We start from the raw sequence: 23922 nt of genomic DNA, 5'->3' as shown, positions 1-23922 counted from the left end.
GCATCCCAGAGCAGCCACTGCAGCCACTCTTTTAACCACACAGTTTAATCTTATGCAGGAATTCTGCTTGAATTAACCCAGGTAGTTTATTCCATATTTTTATGTCTTCTAATGTTGCTTTGGTATGCCACATACAATACATATTTTTCTTATCCTGCAGCATTTGATGTTCTAGCTAAATGAAAAAGAAATCAATTCCCGCTGTGTCTAATTTTCAATATGAAAGTGAAGAAAAGCGCTTCCCCCCCCCCGCCTCTACCCCCATTATGTTAATAGTGACTTTGGGGAATCATTGCAGCAAAAACTGTGAAGTTTTCATGGAAAACAACAACTCTCTTGCCAAGTGTGTAGGATATGCAAAGAGGTCTTGCAAGTGAGAAGAGCTTAGCAGAGGTACAACCAGTCTCCACTGAAGGGGTGCTTTCTGCTGCTTCACCAGAAGGCCATCAGCTCAGGTCATGGGAAAGCAGGTAATGGAAAAAAAAACTAACACAGGTAAGGGAAAAGCAACCTTCACTCATTAGCTAAAGTTAGAGCTAACTGGTTATTTTCACTGTTGGAAAAAAGTTTCATCAGGAAATCCAGTCTCATCTGGGCAAACGTATCAACGTGCAGTTGTGCGCAAGCTCAAGCTGTGTTTCCAACAAGCTTTGCCTGGGGAGCTGCTGGGGAGCCTGGGTTTCTGTCCTGCTCCAGGGCAGCCCTGCCACACAGCCCGCCATTAAAAAAAGGACTTTTTTTAAAGATCCTTGCACTGAGCTCTGGGCCTGCTTCTACTTTTGGCATCTATAATAGGCATTGGGCATTACGCTCTGCATTTTATTTGTATAGCATGCAAAAAAAGACACTTCCTCTTCTTTTCTGTCTGCTCTTTTCCACAAGAGAATTTCATTGAGTGTTTTCTCAGCAGATGATTATGAGAAATGAACTAATAAGAGACCGCTCAGAGTGTTAATAGCACTCATTAGTCTATAGACTACTATCATACACCTCCCCTTTGTCTCCTCTTTCTCAGCTCAATTCCATTCCATCTGTCTCCTCTGAATTTCACCTATTTTGCATAGAACCTAGGTTCCCTGTGAGACTTTCCTGCGTGGAAGGTATTTCAGGTCTTTGGTCATGCTTCTGATCTTCTCTATGCCCTCTCAGCTTTACTAGAACATGTCTGACATCGGACCCCAGAGCCTGACCTTCAAAGCCTAAATTCATCTGAAACCTTTCTTCACAATGCTTTTTTTTTTTATTTTGATCGTGTTTAAAAGGGGTAATTTCTTCACATTTTTTTCTTTCACATAAAAAAAAAAAAAAAAAAAAAAAGGCCAGAGCGAGCGGCGGGCTCGCCCTCCTGCTCGTGCCGGAAACGGCGGCGCCGCGTGGGCGGGCTGGGAGGCGGAAGGGGCGGAGCCTGCGGCAGGCGCGGCCGTTTAAAAGGCGCTGCGCAGGCGCGCGGCGAGCCGGCTCGCCGAGAGGAGCGGCGGCGGGACAGGACAAGGCAAGGCAGTCGGCGCCGGGGAAGGGGAAGGGACTGGCAGGCGGCCAGGGCCGGCGAGGGGCTCTTTTGCGGCCGTTCGAGGCCGGAGCGAGAGGCGAGCTCGCCCTCGTGCCGGAAGCAGCGTTGCGGTGGCGGGCTGGGAGGCGGAAGGGGCGGAGCCTTCGGCAGGCGCGGCCGTTTGAAAGGCGCGCGGCGAGCCGGTTCGCCGAGGAGAGCGGCGGCGGGACAGGACAAGGCAAGGCAGTCGGCGCCGGGGAAGGAGAAGAGGCTGGGAGGCGGCCAGGGCCGGCGAGGGGCTCTTCTGGAGCCGTTCGAGGCCGGAGCGAGCGGCGAGCTCGCCCTCGTGCCGTAAGTAGCGTTGCGGTGGCGGGCTGGGAGGCGGAAGGGGCGGGGAGCCTTCGGCAGGCGCGGCCGTTTGAAAGGCACTGCGCAGGCGCGCGGCGAGCCGGCTCGCCGAGGAGAGCGGCGGCGGGACAGGACAAGGCAAGGCAGTCGGCGCTGGGGAAGGGGAAGGGACTGGGAGGCGGCCAGGGCCGGCGAGGGGTCTTTTGCGGCCGCTCGAGGCCGGAGCGAGAGGCGAGCTCGCCCTCGTGCCGGAAGCAGCGTTGCGGTGGCGGGCTGGGAGGCGGAAGGGGCGGAGCCTTCGGCAGGCGCGGCCGTTTGAAAGGCACTGCGCAGGCGCGCGGCGAGCCGGCTCGCCGAGGGGAGCGGCGGCGGGACAGGACAAGGCAAGGCAGTCGGCGCCGGGGAAGGGGAAGGGACTGGGAGGCGGCCAGGGCCGGCGAGGGGCTCTTTTGCGGCCGCTCGAGGCCGGAGCGAGAGGCGAGCTCGCCCTCGTGCCGTAAGTAGCGTTGCGGTGGCGGGCTGGGAGGCGGAAAGGGCGGAGCCTTCGGCAGGCGCGGCCGTTTGAAAGGCACTGCGCAGGCGCGCGGCGAGCCGGCTCGCCGAGGAGAGCGGCGGCGGGACAGGACAAGGCAAGGCAGTCGGCGCTGGGGAAGGAGAAGGGACTGGGAGGCGGCCAGGGCCGGCGAGGGGCTCTTCTGGAGCCGTTCGAGGCCGGAGCGAGCGGCGAGCTCGCCCTCGTGCCGTAAGTAGCGTTGCGGTGGCGGGCTGGGAGGCGGAAAGGGCGGAGCCTTCGGCAGGCGCGGCCGTTTGAAAGGCACTGCGCAGGCGCGCGGCGAGCCGGCTCGCCGAGGGGAGCGGCGGCGGGACAGGACAAGGCAAGGCGGTCGGCGCTGGGGAAGGGGAAGGGACTGGGAGGCGGCCAGGGCCGGCGAGGGGCTCTTCTGGAGCCGTTCGAGGCCGGAGCGAGCGGCGAGCTCGCCCTCGTGCCGGAAGCAGCGTTGCGGTGGCGGGCTGGGAGGCGGAAAGGGCGGAGCCTTCGGCAGGCGCGGCCGTTTGAAAGGCGCTGCGCAGGCGCGCGGCGAGCCGGCTCGCCGAGGGGAGCGGCGGCGGGACAGGACAAGGCAAGGCAGTCGGCGCCGGGGAAGGAGAAGGGGCTGGGAGGCGGCCAGGGCCGGCGAGGGGCTCTTTTGGGGCCGCTCGAGGCCGGAGCGAGCGGCGAGCTCGCCCTCGTGCCGGAAGCAGCGTTGCGGTGGCGGGCTGGGAGGCGGAAGGGGCGGAGCCTTCGGCAGGCGCGGCCGTTTGAAAGGCACTGCGCAGGCGCGCGGCGAGCCCGCTCGCCGAGGAGAGCAGCGGCGGGAGAGGACAAGGCAAGGCAGTCGGCGCCGGGGAAGGGGAAGGGACTGGGAGGCAGCCAGGGCCGGCGAGGGGCTCTTTTGATGTGTTCGAGGCCGCTGTGCACTTGGCAAGCTGGGGGTCAGAGGGCGGCACCCAGGGCATCACCTGGGAGCGCTGCGGAAGGGCAGACCCCTTGCGTGGGTGAACACACCAGCTCTGATGCTGCTTCACAGGTAGAGCTCTGGTGTGAACACGCTGCCACCCGGGCGTTGGGCTGCAGGTTTAGCCCTGCTCTCACGCCAGTGGGATGGCAGCGGTGAGCATGGCTGTGGCAGGGGTGCCCGGGTAGAGGAGCTGCTATGCTTAGTGATGGAGCTCAGGGAGGAGGTAAGCAGGTTGAGGGTTTTCAGGGAATGTGAAAGAGAGACAGATGCCTGGAGTCACACCCTATCTCCCATGACAGAAACCCAGCAGGCAGACAGAGCCTCTGCTGTGGAGAGCTCCCACTCCTCTCCCCGATGGGCTGAACAGGGTAGCTTGGAGGACAGGGGGCAATGGCGAGATGTTCCTGCCCGACACAACAGGCGCTGTAGGCACATCTGTCCAACAACTACCACACCTTCCGAAGTCCCATTGCAGAACAGATACACTGTTCTGCAAGGGGAACTGAACAACAGTGAGGATGATAACCCTCCTAGCTTGGAGGTGCCATTGAGGACTAGTCGGACCACCCCCCGAATCAAAACTGCCTCGGTAAAAAACAAAAGATGGGTCATTGTAATAGGGGGCTCAGTTCTGAAGGGGACGGAAAGCCCAATATGTAGACCAGACCCGCTATATAGGGAGGTTTGCTGCCTCCCTGGGGCCCGGGTTAATGATGTTAGGAAGAAGCTTCCTTCCCTGGTGTAGCAATTAGATTATTATCCCCTTTTAGTTTTTCAGGTCGGCAGTGATTGCAGTTACTGAGACGTGGTGGGATAGCTCACGTGACTGGAACACTGTTATGGAGGGCTATGTTCTCTTTAGGAAAGATAGGCCAGTGAGGCAAGGTGGTGGAGTCGCTCTTTATGTGAGAGCAACTGGAATGTATCAAGCTCTCCCTGGGGGCAGACAAAGAGTGAGTTGAGAGCTTGTGGGTATGGATTAAGGGGCAGGGTAATGAGAGACACTGTTGTGGGTGTTTATTACAGGCCACCTGATCAGGTTTGGGAAGTTGATGAGGACTTCTGCAGACAGGTGAGAATTGCAGGCCTCATGGGGGAGGGGATTCTCATGGGGGACTTCAACTACCCTGATATCTGCTCGAAGGCTACACAGCTGTGCATGTACAGTCCAGGAGGCTCCTCCAGTGCATTGATGATAACTTTTTGACTCAGGTGGTGGAGGAGCCCACAAGGAGAGGTGCACTACTGGACCTACTACTGACAAACAAATAGGGACTGGTGGAGGATGTTAAAGTTGGGGGCAGACTTGTCTGCAGCAATCATGAGAAAACTGAGTTCAGGATTAAGTGCAGTGTACACAAAATGACAAGTAGGGTTGAAACCTTAAACGTCAGGAGGGCTAACTTTGATCTCTTCAAGGAATTGCTTGGACAAGTCCCATGGGAGAGGGCTCTAGAGGGTAAGGGGTGTCTAGGGAGCTGGCTGATATTTAAGTATCACTTCCTCCAAGCTCAGGATCAGTGCATCCTGAAGAGAAAGAAATCAGGCAAGGGAAGCAGTAGACCTGTATGGCTGAGCAGGGACCTTCTGAAAAAGCTCAAGTGGAAGAAGGGAGTTTACAGTAGGTGGAAGGACGGGGCTGACCGCTTGGGAAAAGTATAAGAATGCTGTCAGGGTATGCAGGGAGGAAACAAGGAAAGCCAAGGCAGCCTTGGAATTGAACCTGGCGAGGGATGTCAAGGCCAATAGGAAGGGTATATAGGAGGCAAAAGGAAAACTAGGGAAAATGTGGGCCTGCTGTTGAACAAGACAGGTGCCGTGGTGACAAATGATGCAGAGAAGGCGGACTTGCTGAATGCTGCCTTTGCTTCTGTCTTCACTACTCGGGTCAGTCCTCAGGGGTCCCAGACTTTGTGGGTAACAGAGAAAGTCTGGAGGAAGCAAGAGTCCCTTGGTTGATGAGGAACAAGTTAGAGATCAGTTAGGTAAACTGGATATCCACAAGTCCATGGGGCCTGATGGGATGCACCCGTGAGTGCTGAGGGAGCTGGCGGAAGCCATTGCTGGGCCACTCTCCATCTTTGAAAGGTCCTGGAGAACAGCTGAGGTGCCTGAGGACTGGAGGAAAGCCAGTGTTACTCCAGTCTTCAAAAAGGGCAAGAAGGATGACCCGGGAAACTACAGACCGGTCAGCCTGACCTCCATCCCTGGAAAGATGATGGAACAGCTTGTTCTGGGTGTCATCTCAAAGCATCTGGAAGAAAAGAAGGTTATCAGAAGTAGTCAGCATGGATTCACTAAAGGGAAGTCATGTCCGACTAATCTGATAGCCTTCTATGATGGAATGACTGGATGGGTGGATGAGGGGAGGGCAGTGGATGTTGTCTACATTGACTTCAGCAAGGCTTTCGACACTGTCTCCCACATCATCCTCACAGGCAGGCTTAGGAAGTGTGGGTTAGATGAATGGACAGTGCGGTGGATTGAACAGTGGCTAGCAGATAGAGTTCAGGGGGTTGTGGTTAGTGGTGCAGAGTCTGGTTGGAGGTCAGTAACAAGTAGTGTCCCTCAGGGGTCAGTACTGGATCCAGGCTTGTTCAATATATTCATCAATGACCTGGATGTGGGGATAGAGTGTACTGTCAGCAAATTTGATGGTGACACAAAACTTGGGGGAGTGGCTGACACGCTGGAAGGCTGTGCTGCCATACAGCGTGACCTGGACAGGCTGGAGAGTTGGGCAGAGAGGAACACTGTAAAATTCAACAAGGGCGAGTGTAGGGTCCTGCACCTGGGGAGGAATAACTCCATGCATCAGTACAGGTTGGGGGCTTACCTCCTGGAGAGCAGCTCTGTGGAAAGGGACCTGGGAGTCCTGGTGGACAACAGGATGACCATGAGGCAGCAATGTGCCCTGGTGGCCAAGAAGGCCAATGGCATCCTGGGATACATCAAGAAGAGTGTGGCCAGCAGGTCGAGGGAGGTCATCCTTCCCCTCTATTCTGCCCTGGTGAGGCACATCTGGAGTATTGTGTCCAGTTCTGGGCTCCCCAGTTCAAGAAGGACAGGGAACTGCTGGAGAGGGTCCAGCAAAGGACTACAAACTTGATTAGGGGATTGGAGCATCTTTCTTATGAGGAGAGGCTGAGGGACTTGGGTCTGTTAAGTCTGGAGAAGAGAAGACTAAGGGAGGATGTTATCAATACTTACAAATACTTAAGGGGAGGATGCCAGGGGGATGGGAAGAGTTTTTATTCAGTGGTGCGCAGTGATAGGACAAGAGGGTAATGGGCACAAACTTGAGCATAGGAAGTTCCATCTTAACATGAGGAGGAACTTCTTTACTTTGAGGGTGGCAGAGCACTGGCACAGGCTGCCCAGAGAGGTTGTGGAATCTCCCACTCTGGAGATATTCAAACCTGCCTGGACGCTGTCCTGTGCAACCTGTTGTAGGTGCCCCTGCTTGGGCAGGGGGGTTGGACTAGATGATCTCCAGAGGTCCCTTCCAACCCTGACCAGTTTGTGATTCTGTGAACACACTGAAAACATATACAGGCACAGAAACGCGTGTCATGTTGGTATGGCTGTTTGCCTTATGCTTGATGCTACTAGTGCTACAGTTTCTATTTGCTTTGCAGGGGCAGCCAAACTGAGAAATGGCTCGCGGGATTTATTGTAAAGATCAGGTTACAGAGAGAGCAGGCGCCCCCAGTGCTTTGAATGCTTAATTTTGCCTAGGGTATCCTGTCTGAGAGCAGTTGTTTCACACAGGTGTAGTCTCTAGAGTCTGAATTGCTGTTAGGCCAAACTGGAAGTTGAAAAAAAATTTTCTCCAGTTTTATTTTCATGCATAAGAATGACAAATTTATTTGCTCCAACTAACAGTTCACATGTGTGGATTTCCATTTCTAACATCACCTTCTCCAGAACTTACCCAAATTATACCATTCTGCTTGAAGGGAGAGGTCTTTCAGTTATCATTTGATACCATGTCTATCAAATCTCTGTTTCTCCCTTCCAAATTTCACTCCAAGCACATATATCCTGATTATTACTTGCTACAAGTATTGTGAAGTGAAAGGGAATTCAATGGGAGCCGTAGATAGCAGGCCCCCTTCTCCCCCTTTATTCCCTTTTCTTTCTGATCTGTGTTGAAATGGAAAACTGGTGAAACATGAAAGCTATTGATGGTTGTACTCAAGAGGCACAAAACAAATTCCTAACAAAGAACAAAATCACTGATATTAAAACAGTTTGTAAAACAGAAATCATAAGAATTTTTTTCTTTCCCTCCTCCAGAGCAGAAGAACACAATTTTGCACCAGGGAGAGAATGTGAAGTACCACCGGGCTGAGGTGAGTATAGCAGTCTCTTGTTTTAAAATAGAAATGTAGCCATACCCCCTTCTGTGGCTGCTTCTCTCATTCTTACATTTGCCAGTTACAATGGGCATACTCGTTTGCCAACTATTTCTGCTACAATGACTAGAGAAACACTTAGATATAAAATATCTACCTTGGTTAAAATAGTTCTTCAGTCCTTCAGATGGATCAGTCTGGAGGCTTAGGGAAATGGCATATGGCTAGCAGATTTCCTCTGTAATTTGTAGTGCTATAATTCCATTTCAAGAAGCTATACAGGAAAATTCAGTGTACATCTACTTACCAATAAAAGAAAAGAGTTTCAGCTACAGCACTACAGAGCTTCCCAGCTTCATCCATATCAGGAATTCTTTAAGGAGGGCCTTTCCAAGTTATCTCATGAATTCCTCTTTCTAGATACAGATGATTTACTGCTGTGACTCTTATAGAGCCACTGATCTGTCAGCTGCTGATAATTGTTCTATCAATAAGGCACACAAAAGTTCAAGTTGATTCTGATCTTAACTAGTTGAGTTACTCCTGCCACATATCTAAAAAAGGTAGAACATATGATATGTATCTTGAAAATTAGCAGCCTAATAACAATAAAGTAACCTGGAGTTGATAGCTTTTTTTTTTGGTTGGATTTTAATTTTTCAAATCCAGATCAGGAAGTAATTCAATCAGAGTTTTGTTGCATTTGAACCCAAATTTCAAGAGCTGAAGATAGGATAAACAGCTTATGGTTTTTGCTCATCCCTGTTGAGTAGTAAAAAAACCCTCAAACAAACCAAATCCCAGAACCCCCCCTTTTCTTTGTCAGATTGCATGTTCCACAATTCTTGGCCCTGTTTGAATTGATTCAGTTGCTTTTGAATGCAGCATACTCAAAAGAAAAATACAAATCTCCCTGCCTTGGTAGAAATAGAAAGTCTGAGTCAGAGGCCATTTGTATCACTGCAATCTACTGAACTGTATCTCATTAGGTTTAAATTCTTCTTTCTTAATCTCTCCAGCTCGGCTTCGCAAGCTAATCTCCGCTTTTTTTATTCTAAAGCGGGAATAAAGAAAAATATAGAAGAGGGAAAAAATCCCCAATAACAAAGGATCTGAACTATTCATTAGATACGGCTATCTTTGTCAAAGCTTTTGCCTGCTGTAAAGTTCTGTAAGATAAGGTAAATGATACACGGTCATCAATACAGGGTCTAAAATTTGGGAAACTTTGGAAAAAAGGAAAAGAAATAATTAGCTCTATAGCATTAAAAAGCTATCATTGGATATCATAACTAAACCATGTTATAATTGCCAGCAGTAAAAGCCTCAAATGGCATTTTATCCTCCATGGAGAAAATTAGTCTTTCATTTTATGTTCTTACTTTTTTTTTTTTTTCATCCATGATCAAAAGCTACATTAAATAGCTGTATATCTGTCAACTTCAAACCCTATCTATGAATTACTGTAAAAGAAAAGAAGTCGCCGCCCCTGGGAGTTTTTCAATGAGAAAGAGCAGATTAGAGAAATAAAATGGAAATGGACTCCACGCATTCTTTCCAGAATGTCTGGCTTTAAATCTGCACAATAATTTAAATTATTGAACGCGCAGAGAGCATTAAATCATTGTGGTTTACTTAGAAGTATTTTTAACTTAGAACACAAGGAATACAAGACCTGCTACCTGTGTTTATCTGCACGTGCTGATAATTCTTGGGATGTACAAAGGAAATGGATTCAGCATTTTACATGTTATGTAGTAGATGTACCTGTATAAATCAGAAGGTTATTTTGAGTTGGCTCTGGGACCCAAGCCAAGGTTACCTATCAAGAGATAACATACTATGAGACTTTTAGGGAGGCTACAGAAAAAAATGTTTGGAACCTCCCTGAGTGTGAAGAGCTGGACGAGATCCTAATCAGGTGTCATTTCTTTTAAATGAGTCTTTACCAGTTCATCCTAGTAAATCCTTTCTATGCAGTGAGAGAAAAAACATTACTTGAATTTCTTCCCTAAAAGTCTGTACCCGCTTGCTAGCACAGAAGGAAGGATATTTTGGTTTGGTTGCATAGATAAGTCAGTCACATTTTTTTAAGCACAAAAAAATGTACATATTAAAACTTTCTTGCCTAAGTCTAATTTCATTTCAGCCAAGTTATTAGCAAAGAGTTTTCACTAGAAGCCAGACAGACCTAATGTAGGTGTGCAGCTACACAGAAGATGGAAGCCATCTCTTCACAAGTTGCCATGTGTAGAAAATGAGGGGCAACAGGTACAAGTTTTGGGACAGGTTTTACCTTGACATAAGAAAGACATTTTTTACAGTAAGATCAATCATTCACTGGAACAACCTCTCCAGAAGTCTTCAAGACACTTTTGGACAGGGTGCTAGATAATCTCATCTAGGCTCCCTTTCCCACAGGAGGTTGGACCAGACAATCTCCTGAGGTCCCATCCAACCTGGGCTATTCTGTTTCTCTTATAGGTGGTGTTCTGTGGAAAGGTCTGATAGCAACCCAGACGCTGATTTTAGGAGCTGGTGTGCTCCCAGGGCTTTTCCCCAAGGAAGAGAGGGATACTAAGAGGAGCGTGAGTACCATCAGAGGGAGTAATGGTGACTGGAGGCTCTGCAGACTCAGGTGACTAAAGAATTTTTAAAAGCTAGTAATCACTGCACACTGTCCACGTGGAAGGGTACTTGTCCTGGCTTTTAATATCCCGTAACAAAATGCAAGACTTAATAGACCTCACTGAAATGAAAAAAAAAAAAATCTCAGTATTGATTTGATTTCACCAAAGAACTTCATTCAGATTAACAAGTAGCACAGGAAATGGTTAACTGTATGATTGTTTTCTGAGGAGTGACTCCTCACTGGCTAATTATGTCAGGACGGATAGACCATTTTTCACTATAACTTATACATCACATTATATGATATATCTGCTACTGCTTTCAGAAACTACAACAGGCACCATTCTGCATGTTTTGTAAGTTTAGAGTACACATTCCACAACTTTTCCTTCTTTTTCCATTGTAGATGTTGCTCAGGGTCTGGCTACACATCGTAACATGTTGTCCCATAGAAAGAGCTGAGATCTCTCTCTAAACAAATCATGATGTGGATAGCACGGATGGGGTAACACAGTACTCATCCAAACTAACATTTGCTGCTTTGCTACTGCTGCGTATGGGATATCCTGCAAAATTTCTAGTGCAGCATATGGCAAAAGGGAAATCTGGAGATAAGATTAAAAAAAAAAATCTGGTCTAGACAAGGATCCAATACCCCCTCTTTAGTTTCAGGATTCCAAAGATAGATGATGTGATTCAGGATTTTGAATCTTCCTTTAGGTGGTAGCACTGAGATTCAACACTCCAGGTTGATTCTAAGGGCAAATTTATTTTTTTGAGGTAAAAATATCTCTAAAAGAGTTTTCTCCCTCCACCTCAACAACAAATCCTAACTACTCATTAATTCTAGTATATCTTCCTGTTTATTATAAGTCAAACTTATGGGAGAAAGGAAATAACAGAAATTCTCCTTTTTCACAATTTAATCCTAATGAACGCTAAGAACAGCTACCCTGGAAAAAAAACTTAGGAGTTTCAGCATCTTTCAAATGAGCTTGAGTCAACTGATAGATTATTACAAAACTCTTTGAAACCACTAGTTCCTCTGAGCAATAGAAGTGATCTTTGAATTATTTTTGGTGGAAAGCTTGAGAGGCTTGACTGTAGGTGCATCAAAGCTGATGGAGGCTTTTTTCATGAAATGATAAAAAATGAAATGGGTAAATCTGGGACAGTGCTAAAATCCTCCAACAGCAGGAAATGCAGTGTGGAATAATTACTAAAAATGATCATTAATACAGCATTGGTCACACATTAAGGAAAGGTTTCTAGGCTAAAATATAGCCGTAGCTGATATGTGAAGAATCTGCTACATCTGCGATTCCCTGTACAATACTGCTTGCAAAGCAACATGCAGAGTGGAGTGGGGTGGAGACTCCAAGGCCAAACCCCGTGATAATCCAGCAAATATGGGAACGAGATGGCACCATGGAAGAAAAACAGTGCGAAGGATGGAGCAGAGTGGAGACACTGCAGCTAAAACTCTGTGATAAAATGGGAACTTGGGGACCAAATGGAGCCCTTGAAGGTCTTATGGAACTGATAAACTGCCTACTTGTTACCCTGAGCCAACAATCTGTCATTTTTTTGGATGAAATGCTGTCCTTTAGTGAACTTTACTCATTATAGTGTCATTATAATACCAAAACACACCTCCATCCCAAAAGCTACGCGCCTCCAAGGTGTGACCACTCCTCCTTGAGCCCTGAATTTTTCATAAACTATACCTTTAATTGTGAGGCGAGAAAATTTTACACCAGTCATAATGAAAGCATTTATGACTAGAGTCACTCAAACTCCACCTTGAAGATAAATAGTATAAAAATAGCCCAAGAAAAGGGGGATGTGAGGGAAGACACCATCGTGGACTTCTGGGACCAGTTGACGTGCTGAGCCTCTCTTCCCTCCCCCATAAGGATGCTTGTGGGTAAGATTCGAACACTTGGCTATACCAAGTGCTTCCCCGGGAAACTTAGAAATCTCTATATAGAGTGGTTTTATAACTTAGCACATTTGTAGCCAAGCTATATTGCTAGCATCTTTAGTATTCGCATGTGCTTTGCAGACAGTCTCTATCACCGGCAATCCAAAAGAACTTGTGTATCTGTTGTTTAAATAAACTGCACTGTGTAGGCAGCTGGTTGTGTGGGTTTTCTCATTGAATGCGACCAAAACAAGGCCATGTTAGTTCATGAGCACGACTGGGCTGAAGGTGCAGTCTGCTATTAGTGTATCCAGAACTGTGACAGTTTAATATATATTAAACGCGCCTGGGCTGATAGTGGTGAATTGGGCATCACTCAGAATTTAAACCTAGCCGCACCTAGCCTCCCACCTCGGTGAGGAGCGTTAGAACGCAAGGGGGTTTATTTTCTGCCAAAACTACTTTGCCTCTTAATGCAACACATAGTAATAGTATTTTCAAGAAACATCACACAAAGTGGGTTTAACAAGCATGTGGCAAAGATGTGTGGGTTTTATAAAACTTCTATGAAGAAGTTAGGCCAAACTACTCCAGCATTTTGAAAAATTTAAAACTATGTATCTTTACATATAATTGAACCAAACCATGCCTGCCTTAAAGTAAAATACAAAATATCGATTCAGATTTCAGAAAACTCATCTCTAGACTTCCATGTATTATCTGTAGCAGATGTCAACTGTGCAATTGGCTGTGCTGTTCATATTTGGTTAGAGTGAACATTCACAAAAATGTCTTTGTGTCGTGTCGGCACGCCTGGAGAGTTGCACGTTCTGAGCCATTCAGATGTGTAGAGAACGGGGGTAGAAGGCGGAACAAGAAACACCAGTAGTGACTAGGAGAGAAACATAAAGAATTAATACGTTATTGCTGCAGGGGACTCTCAATCACAAGTGTCAAACGTAATTAGATCACGGCTTGGATATTGCATTGGGTTTTTACCACCTTCAAGGGGCTGGTAGCTCATTGAGATCCTTACCTTGCACAAGTGCGTAACTCCTCTTTTCACGATGCTTCTCTCAGTGGCAACAAGATGAGGCTGGGAGCTTCATAAAAAGCCAAGTGCCAACAAAAATCTCCTCAAAACTCTGTCAGGACAGAACTAAACTCTGGGTGAGGTCTGAATGCCAGACCAAGTATCGCTGACTTCAAAAAATAAAATACCAGACAAGAAACCAAGTGTGGTGTTCTGGAGCAATGCAGTTGCCTGTAAAATAGTTACAAGTTTTTCATTATCATGCAGTCATCATCAAAATATGTGACTTGGCTTGAAAAAGCAGCCCACCAGTGATATATATATATATATAAATATATAATTTTTTTTTAATTTTATATATATATTTTTTTATATATATATAAAAAAAAAGGGGGGGGGGGGGAAGGCCTTTTTATTCCTCAAATGTGGTGTCTTTGTGGTTGTGTCCCTGGCTGTCAACACTTTCCTTCCTGGTTGAAAGATTATCAGAAAAACAGGGTTCTGCCAGTGCCAGTGGCCTCAAGACCCTCATTATATCATGAGGATAACCCCAGAGAACACAAAATCTAAACATTGGCCATAGAGAGTTCTGTTCTGTTTGGTGAAGGTACACACGCATGCTTCAGCTGCTTACCAGCAGGTGAAGCTCATATAGCTGCACATAGGCAGGATTAAGAAAAGACCATGAGAAACTTGGCAACTTTTATCAGATTTTCTAGGGGGGGAAAAAAAGCCATTGGCAGGTAGGAGAAAAGATCTGGACCCAACTTCACTCCCTGCGTTCCCTCTTCTTCCTGGGGATGTGCGTTTTGTCTTCTAGAAGGGGAAACTGAGACCTATGAGAGGAGAGGTGAAAAAAGGAGTGAAGATGGAGTCCTTGGAAGCTTTTCTCATGAGATAACTAAAGGTCTGGTGGTCATATCTTTCCCCATCCCTTTGGAAAAAAGCTTATAATGCTTTTATGGGTTTTTTGCTCTTGGACTAAAAGCCTACAGCTGTTTTGAAGGTTGACATAGTTCTAGCATATAATTAATACCATTTCCATTTAACTCACCAGTTAAATCTTAAACAGAATGCACAAGCTGTGACATATTACTGAAAAGAAGCAACACATATTGGACAATTGACTTGGTGGTGGCCTTTAATGCTGTGCCCCGTTGGTGTGGTGTCTGTGGTTACCATTTTTCATTGGAGAAATGTCAAACAGTTCATGGGCCTGGCAAACATAACTCTCTCAGGCAATTCTGCTTCTGCTCGCTTGCGTCTCGTGAAACAGTTGCATTTGCTTACAGCGAGGCATAGATTTACAGGCATATATGCAACTTAAACTCTGCATACGTGCATACCTATTTTTACAGAAATATGCATAAGATACATAGTAGGTGTGGTTGCAGTCTGGTGTAGTTTTTCCTTACTAGATAGCCAAGAAACAGGTAAATTAGTATGGTCCAAAATAGCTAATTTAAATCTGTTTTGGCTATCTGCATTGTTGCAAGTCAGTTCGCTCACTGCAGTGTGGATATACTCTTCAAGTGAAAAAGGTTTGTTGCGAATACTAATTCACAAATGCAGAAATTGTGGTTTATGTGAGTTCTTCGGTATTTGGCGAAATTGTTTCTGTGATCATTTCTGTCTCTAAATTCTTTCTCTGGCATATTAATGGAAAACAGGCATGAAAAGGAAAACAAGCACAATAGAATTAAGAGGTTGACTAAATATTGCAACATTTTTTTCAGTGTTTCCATAACTCTAGTCAACCAGTGTAAATGTGCATTGCCCTATATATTTGAATCACAGGATAAGATTTCTCCAGTGAAAGCTGTTCCTAGCAGAAGCCCTGGTTAGCGCAGATTAGAAATACCACTTAATGTCATTAAAGTAATCATTTCTAAGTAACAGCAACCAATCAGCTGGCACAGTCTATATCAGTGGTAGACAAATTTGTCACAACTTAGCTGAAAGCAACAAAACAGAACATCCTACTCAATATTGTAGGGGTGAAAAATACACCAGCAATAGCCACAGAGGGAGGCTATTCCCACAGAGGGAGGCTATTCCCACAGAGGGAGGCTATTCCCACAGAGGGAGGCTATTCCCACAGAGGGAGGCTATTCCCACAGAGGGAGGCTATTCCCACAGAGGGAGGCTATTCCCACAGAGGGAGGCTATTCCCACAGAGGGAGGCTATTCCCACAGAGGGAGGCTATTCCCACAGAGGGAGGCTATTCCCACAGAGGGAGGCTATTCCCACAGAGGGAGGCTATTCCCACAGAGGGAGGCTATTCCCACAGAGGGAGGCTATTCGAAATGTATTCGGTAAAGATCATTGATTCCCCCTGTTCCTCTTGGCTTTGTTGTTGTTGTGAACGTACTGTTTGAGGGGAATTTTTCTTCTTTCCAAATCTTTGGTGGGGGTGTGTCAGCGATTAGGGCTTGCCCAGGACGCAATCAGTGTGGACAAGTACCGCCCTGAGCTACTGCAATCACATTACGCTCCCCTTATGTTCTTTCCATCAACTGACTATAACTTGGCTGGCTGGCTTTGAATTGGGATTATTAGTTTTGAAAGCCTTTCAGGTGTTGGGCCTGGCTGAATTTTAGACACACAGTAACATAACACCTGCTCTTTCAAGAATCTGCTATCACTTCTGAACTTGGCAGGTGACTGAATTTTTAACTGTGGGGGGCACTGCAATCCCCCTAAAAACTGATTTTATTTATTCCCTCCTAACTTTTAAAACCTACCTTTATATCTTTAATTTCCAGAGGTGTTCTCAGATTGACTACGTTGGCTCTGTATTATTACTCCCCTATCCAGTCGTTTTTATTATTTTTTTCTTACTGGATCCCTTACACTGTTTTTCATGTTTAGATTCTGAGAACCTGGCTTTATATTTTTCCTTTTGCTGTTTATAAACTTACACAATGTTCTGTTACACATAATCATGTAGGTAGAGCAAGTGTGGTATGCTGAAAATAATACTGGGATTAGGCAATTAGGGATTTTTCAATATTGCGTTTCTCTCTTGGGTTCCAATATAAAATCTGTGCGTTATTTCAAACATGAATATTTCTAGTTGTGTGAGACTTGAGAAATGACCTTCTTTGCCTCTCTGCTGCCACAGTCAGAAAATGCCTCCCTGAACAATGCAGCCCGCACGACTGTACCACTTTAAAAGTTTACTGGTCTTTAGCATGAGGCCAATACTGAAAGAATGACGAATGTCTCTCAAACTGTTTATACATGCCTGTCGCACACAGAAGAGCCGGCATTGCTTACTTCATTTTTCAAGTGGTTGAAATCTTCAGCTCCAAATGGATATTTTTGGTTGGTACTGGGTGCAAGCTGGAGTAGAATTTGAAACAAATGGTTTCCCACAAAAAAAATGAATTGAGAAAGACAGCGATTGTGAAGGCAGCCTCAACAACATCTGGGAAAATGCAGACTGGTTAGCTAGTTTTACTTGAAACAGGGAATACTTTTTTTTTTCTGTGGCAGAAGGTCTGATTGAAATTTTTGTATTGACTAGTTGCTTATTATTCTACACAAATTTTCAAATTTAGCACAAAATTAACGAATCATAGAGATGTTGGTTGGAAGGGACCGCTGGCCATCAGCTACTCCAACCTCCTGTCTGAAACAGGACTAAAGCCAACCTTAAATTGAGTCAGCCGCGGCTTTGTCCAACTAAGCCTTGTAAACCTCAGAGGAAGGCGAGTCAAAGGCCTGTCTGAGCAGCCACAAGTGGGGACAGTAGCTATCACCCACAAGATTTTAAAAAAAAAACCAAAGCAAAACAAAAATCCACCCAACAACTTAAAGAGCACTTTCAGGAAATGATAAGACCTTTGCTACTACATTGTTCCCTCCACCCCCTTAACCCCTGGGAAATGTTTTTTTTTCTGCTTAAGACCACAGCTTTTCTGGTGTGCCACCATTTTGTCACCAAGAAAAGAATGCAGCAGCAGCAGAAAGTGGTTACTACTGTTTTATTAAATAGAGATCCTCATAAATTCCAGCTGCTGACCATGTGTTCCATCTTTTTATGTGCAAACTCACTCTCATGTTAAGAAATGCTGAGCACATATGCGAGTAGTCCCCAGGCTTTATATTTGCATTGCACCTAAACCCTCAGCATGTGACTTTAGCATGAAAGGTCTGTTGAACGTGCCCCTGTCACCTTATTATCACTATATCTTTTCTTCTAAAAATGAATCTGACTTTAAAAACTGATCAGGTGATCATTAGACTATTTTACTTGAGCATTATCTAGCATAGATGAACTATGGAGATAAAAGGAGATAGAGATTTCAGCCTCTAATCGTCGTAATTTGAAGGGGAAGGGATTTTGCCCTACCATCTGTGGCAATGCAGGATCAGAATTCAGAGCGAATGGCAGGGGGCAAGTAGGGCTTTGTTCAGAATAGCCACCGAGCTTTTCACAGGGCATTTGTAGCAATGGTTATAACTCAGCAGGCATGACATAAAACCCAACGTCTAGCTAGTATTGCTCGTGAATGCTAGCTGCTGCTGTCCTCAGGAGACACATGGCCATTTTTTTCCTAGTTAACTTCACTGGCATTTGGAGAGGATATTTTGTAAGGGGATTTGAGCCGTTTAATAGTTTAACTTTTCTAAATCCACCCAAAGTCACAAAACGCCTTACTTGGTTACTGCCTCCCCAAAGAGAATAGGGAGAGGACTTGGAAGTTACATTGTTTTGACTTTTGTATTGATGTTATACTGTCCATAAATGTAGTATCTCAAAGGCCAAAGTACAAACTCTTCATCTCAAGGAAGGTGGCAACTAACCCCTTGAGGTACAAGAACCTCAGTAAGAGGAGTTGAATTGCAATTCAACAGACCATCAGTCATAACCACAGAAATTGTTCTTTTAATTCCTTCACCTATTGCTTAGATAGGAGAGCCTAATTAAATCATAACCTTATATATGCTAAATGAAGTCATGCCTATTAAAACACATAAGAAACATAAGTGAGCCACTAAGATAGGGAGTCACCTGCAGCCCTCAATGACTGGAGTAAACGCAGCCCCAGGCAACTTCAATGCCAAAATCAGCTGTTGATTTTAGTACACCTAAGTATATAAGAGGAATAGAAAAACATATATATAAATAAGGAAGGGAAAATACACAGTACAACACTTGCGTAATGCATTAAATCATCACCTGCCAGCTTTCCAAGACAGTAACGAACAACTAGAATGATCTGAATATGACTAAACCAGACAGTCTTCTAAAGAAGCAGCAGGGCTTCTAAAAGAGGGGAGATGAAAGTCGATTTCTCCAGGGAATAGACAAGAAATTGAGGAAGAAGGCTACATTTGTATAAGTGATGACTGGGCAAAGAGAAGTTGTGGTTTGTCTCATGTAAAATTATTTAAAAGCAAGAGCAATGTTCTGCTTGCAAGTTGCAATACTGGCCTTGAGAAGGGGTTGGTTAATAAAACATTGCAGAATTCTTCAGAAAGCTGTTTAAAGCTGTTTCCATATTACCGGTATCATGTTTATGTACCAAAGACTAAGGCATTATGGTTAAATGACTACTTCAAAAGATATATTGAAGTACTTCATACGCCATTATTTTCAACAGGATATATTTAGGATGAAGTTTAGTGTTGATTCTTACAAGGAAAATTTATTTTAAGGAAAAATAGGAGAGACACCCCTTTGATTAATAGTAGTAGAACTAAAACAAGGCCAAAATTCTGTCATTCTGTGATAGTAGTGGGGTTTGAAAGGATTGAAATACAATATTTTCTGAAGGGAAAAAACGAGGCACTTTTACAAATGACTATTTTTGGTTTTCAGTCTTAGAGGTTTCATGGAAGGGCATGGGATTTTTGTTGCAGCGTGATCCTGTTGCTGCAGCCCCTGGGGGCTGTGACAGTGCTGTAGGACCCAGGATATTTCTCAGCTCTTGTGCAAAGGTGTATCCACCAGCCACGTTCTAACTCTGTGGTGGGACAAGGTTCCGAGCACACATGGCAAGGGAGAGTGGTACAAGAGCCGGAAAGGAATGAGTCAGGGCATACACCAGTCACTCTCTGGGGGCTAGCTGCACCAGGGACTCGCTGGTCTTGCTCAACGTAGCCTAAAGGCCTAAGCAAACTTGGGTCATAACACCTCTGGAGCATAAATTAATACTTGAAGGAATAGCTAAGATCACTTGTACCAACCAGTCTAAGTGAGGTCAGTTTTGGATTATGTATAATGAAGATCAGTCATTTAAAACAGCTCCTTCTACTCCAACCTGAATTATTGCTATATGCTGGAAAGGGAAGTTATTTTCTGGCTTTTCAGAGTGATGAGGTCAGAAGTACACGGAGAAGAAATAATATCTAAATGCAATGTAAACTTTTGGCATGTGAACCAGAACTGAAATAATTTGAGGCGGATGCAACGCGAGGACTTTTCTTCTTCTCATTATTTGCCAGAGAGATTTGTGTAGTATGTGACTATTCATCTGCCAAAACCATATGCATCTCTGACAGAAATCACATTATGATTTGTGTCTTTTTTTCACATAGATTGACAAATACAGCCCTCCTCAATTTTTTCCACTACTGAAAAAGCAATAATTTGGTCGGTATTTTTTTAAAGCCTGAGACTGTTCCATGTCTGTTTTCATCTTTGAAAAAAAAAAAAAAAAATTGAAGACAGGTTTCTTAGAGATAGTATTTTTCCCTTCTCAGCAATTGTGTGCAATTTCACTAATTATCTGCTGGGTTTTTTTAAGAGAAGATCAAAGGAAACCTCAGCAACTTCCACACCTCTTCTGACTTCTAAGCCTGGTTATTTCTGTGCTTGAATTACAAACTGAGGTAAATATTTTTGCTAAAAGGGCGATCTTAAACACTTCCTAAAATTTTAAGTGTCAATTGCCTAGAGAAACTTACCGCTGAAAAATACATAGTGCAACCAACTAGTTATGGTCTTAAAAAAAACAACAAACAAACAACAAAAAACCAGAGGGTTTTGGGGATTGCCTTTTCCATACCTTCTCCTTTCAAATACGGTTGGACAGTGAAGCACGGCTGTCTTACTCTGCTCATGTTAAAACAAATCAGATGTCAGTCTTGTTATCTTTTTGCCTCCCTTTCTCTTGAAGATGCGAAAGATTTTCGCAACTTGTGAAAATTTTTGAGACGGATGTTTCTTTTGCATTACTTTTTCATTCTTGAAACATTATGAGCACATGCACCGCTGGCATTCGTTCGTAAGTTTGTGCGAATCGTTTAGTCTTGAGATGGGACTGAGGAGTGCTAATTTCTTCTGTTTTCCTGATGTGCCCTGAAGAAGGGTCTGATTAATGAGCAACTCTTTAGGTCTCTAGAAGGGAAACCCCGCTATAGCAGATCTTATCAGAAAATGCAGCTAGGGCTGTCGTTAGCCTCCAGCAAATTCCCTGAGACTTGGCTGACATCCTTGCATTCCAAAAATCTAAGAAATTTGCTACTTCTTCCCCTGCAGAGTAATCACATGTTTAAGAGACCCCTCATATGAACCAGATTAAAAGAAGCAACGGACAGACCTTTATTTATTGGAGACACTGAAAAACACAGGAAAAGAGGTACCAATATGAAAGAAGGCTTAGAAAATATTAAAAGAAATGTGTGTTCTGTTCACCCTCCCTTGCTGTAGAATAACAGGATTTCCCTCCTTAGGAGTTTTGCTGAAAAAGAAGAGGTCAATAAAGCATAACTGGGCCCTGCCCAGGGATGTGAAGGCTCCATACACAGCATTTTTCCAGCTAAACTTAACCATAGGTAATTTCTAGACAGTTATTGATCAAAAAATACATTATGCATGTGTTTGTTCTACCAAGACAGCTCATAAAAGTTTTGAGGTTCTTTTTTTGCAAAGTATCAGGCAGTCATAGTGCAATATGGTTGTTCACAGCATACTTGAAAGAGAGACATATTCTGGCTGCAAAAAGAAAAGGATCTATGGTTTTGATGGTTTTACGAAAAATGCCATCTTCTCTGTACAGGGGTAGTTTTTCGTCAAAGCTGCATTTCCACATTGCCATCAATAATAGTACAACTGGCTTCAGAAATTCAGGAGGCTCAGAAGTGAGGATTCCTATCCTGCCTCATAAAATGCAAATTATACTCCAGATTACTATGCTTTGGGAAGAACTGTTGGACACCCAAAAGATGCAACAGAACGCAACTTGAGAAGAAAGAGGGAATGTTTAGAAATACACGTGTCGTTTACATTGATGTGCACTGCAGGAATATTTCCTCTGCCAAGGGCAGCTTTGTATCTTTCAAACCTATTGAACACTCTTAATTTTCAAGCTTCTTGCTTGAAGAAAATGGGCAAGATATGATCATCCTTTTTATTTATAATTTCTTTAATTGGGAACCAGTTTTCTGTTCCTTTTCAAGTGATTTAGTGCTCAAATGACAGCAAAGATTATAAGGGCAGTCTTGAAGAGAAAAGCACTAACCATCAGCTGTTGTTGGCTTCATTCTTCCTGCTATACGGGAGTTTAACTAATGAATGCAGTTCTCCCGCTCTTGGAATAACAAATCCAACATGAGAAAATTGCTCAGGGAACTTACAAGCCAGAGTTACGATGTACAAGGCAAAAGACTAAGAATAATCTAAATGAAGATGGTAATCATTAAATGATCCCTTCTTTGAGGGTTTACATTGGAAAGCCTTAGCTGGCTTAGATATTTGAGCCAAGCCCCTTTAGCATAAAACTCTGGTGAGCGTGAGGAAGCTGACGGTTTTCTGTGGAGTCCCTTGAGAGACGGTAGGATGTAAAGGCAAGTGTTTTTTCAAATACTACTGAAGTAAGTTTCATAACAGACCTGAAGAGGTAGCAAAGTTATTGTTCCCACTTGACAGATTTGGAACCTAAACCACTAAGCAATGAGGTCATTTCTGTGAGATCAGACTGCAAGCAATAGCCCTTGCCATCTTACCTTTGAGCCCTAGCAAACAACTTCTTCCCCACAATTATTCTTTAAGGCAAGATGATATTATCCCCCACTTTATAGCTGGAGAACTGATGCCCAAAAGACTTAGCAACTTGTTGGAGATTGTACAAAAAAGCCTTTGACAAGTCTGGAAACTGAAACCAGATCTTCCAAGCCTCTGTCTGATACCTTAAACACATGCCCAGACTGTCCTTTTGTCTAATTTTACCTGATTTGACTTTAAAATGTTGACATTCAGAACATCACCTGCTCATTGCGTTTGTTTTGAGGCAACAAGCACTACCGGACGCGGCTGGTCAGATAGCAGCAGCAAGGGCTGCGACAGCCCACAGCACACATGTGCAGCCCACAAGCAGACTTTCAGCAGCATTTTGGAAGAGAGACATGTCCCACACCATGTGAGTCCTCAGCTAATGCAAAGAGCATCAGAGCTGCATACCAAAGACGCTGTATACTGGTTCTCTGATAAGACGTGCCTGATTGCTGCTTAAAACATGAAAAGGACATTTGATGCCAAAGAGAATCTCTGTAACGCATCCTGTGAATGGCATCCCACTAAACAAAACCCTCAAAAAAACACAAACCAAAATAAAAAAACCCAAACATCCCAACAAAACCAGCACGCTGGAGGAAACGTACTCTCCCTCTCTCTCTCCCCCTGTGAACTAAAAGGTCCTCTGGGAAGTTGCCTTCATACCCCAGTCAACAAATGTAGAAAATCATAAAGATATCTTAATTGAAAAAATAAATGACTCACAGCAAGTCTGGGCTATCTCAACCCAAACAACAAAGCAGCTCAGTTTATTTAGGGAAGACGGATTAGTGGAGAAAATAGTTATCAAACCACAAAATGACTAACCAGGGACATCCCTGCTAAGAGATTTACTTTCCTAACACAACGGTCCAGATTGTTTGTTCTAGTCTTTATGCTCACAGAGCAGTGCAAGAGAGAGTGTGCAAAATCAGGATAAGGCACTTAAATTCCTCTGTAATTCTGGTGCCAATCATGTAGTCCGTCATGTATTGTCAGGGAGCTGTCTGCGTATTCCCTGGGCCATTGCAGCAACCAGGGTGACCGAGGAGGAGAAATTCTCTGGCCATGCTACCTTCTTTCCTGGTCACATTCCTGGTACTGTAGCGGTGATGAAAAACATCTGTTAAGGTTGTTTCCCTAAGACCAGAAAAGACCCGTTTAACCATGGTTGAGCTGTGGATCTGGATGAATAAACAGTGTTTGTGCGATTGTTTAATAAACTTTCAAAAGCAGTGAAAAAAATGTTTTTATCTTCCGTAAAAACTGAGGAAAAAGAATGAGAAGTGGGCATAAGTGTATATAATCAGAAATCCTTCTGACTTTTTGATGCGTACCTTCCCATGGTATTTTTCTAGACAGTGACTTCACATGCTTTCTGAGATGGGTGAATAGCTATTCCTCTGAAAAAAACCCACAGTCCCTGGAGGGGTGTTTTTGGAGCTCTCTCTATTCTTGTAGGGTTTGACATCTGGAATTTGGTGGCCAGCATTTCTTACCAATAAATGAAATACATCTAATTTTATGAAAGGCTATGGAATTATTCCTGTTTACTGAAAAGTGTCAGTTAAATACTGTGAGTAATAAAAGAAAATCTGGGGAAAATTATACCATTTGAATAGAGCCTATATCGCA

The sequence above is a fragment of the Vanellus vanellus genome (assembly GCF_965231255.1).
Source record: "Vanellus vanellus genome assembly, chromosome: 4".
Classification (NCBI taxonomy): Eukaryota; Metazoa; Chordata; class Aves; order Charadriiformes; family Charadriidae; genus Vanellus; species Vanellus vanellus.
The sequence above is the reverse complement of the archived record's forward strand: the minus strand, read 5'-3'. Positions refer to the sequence as shown.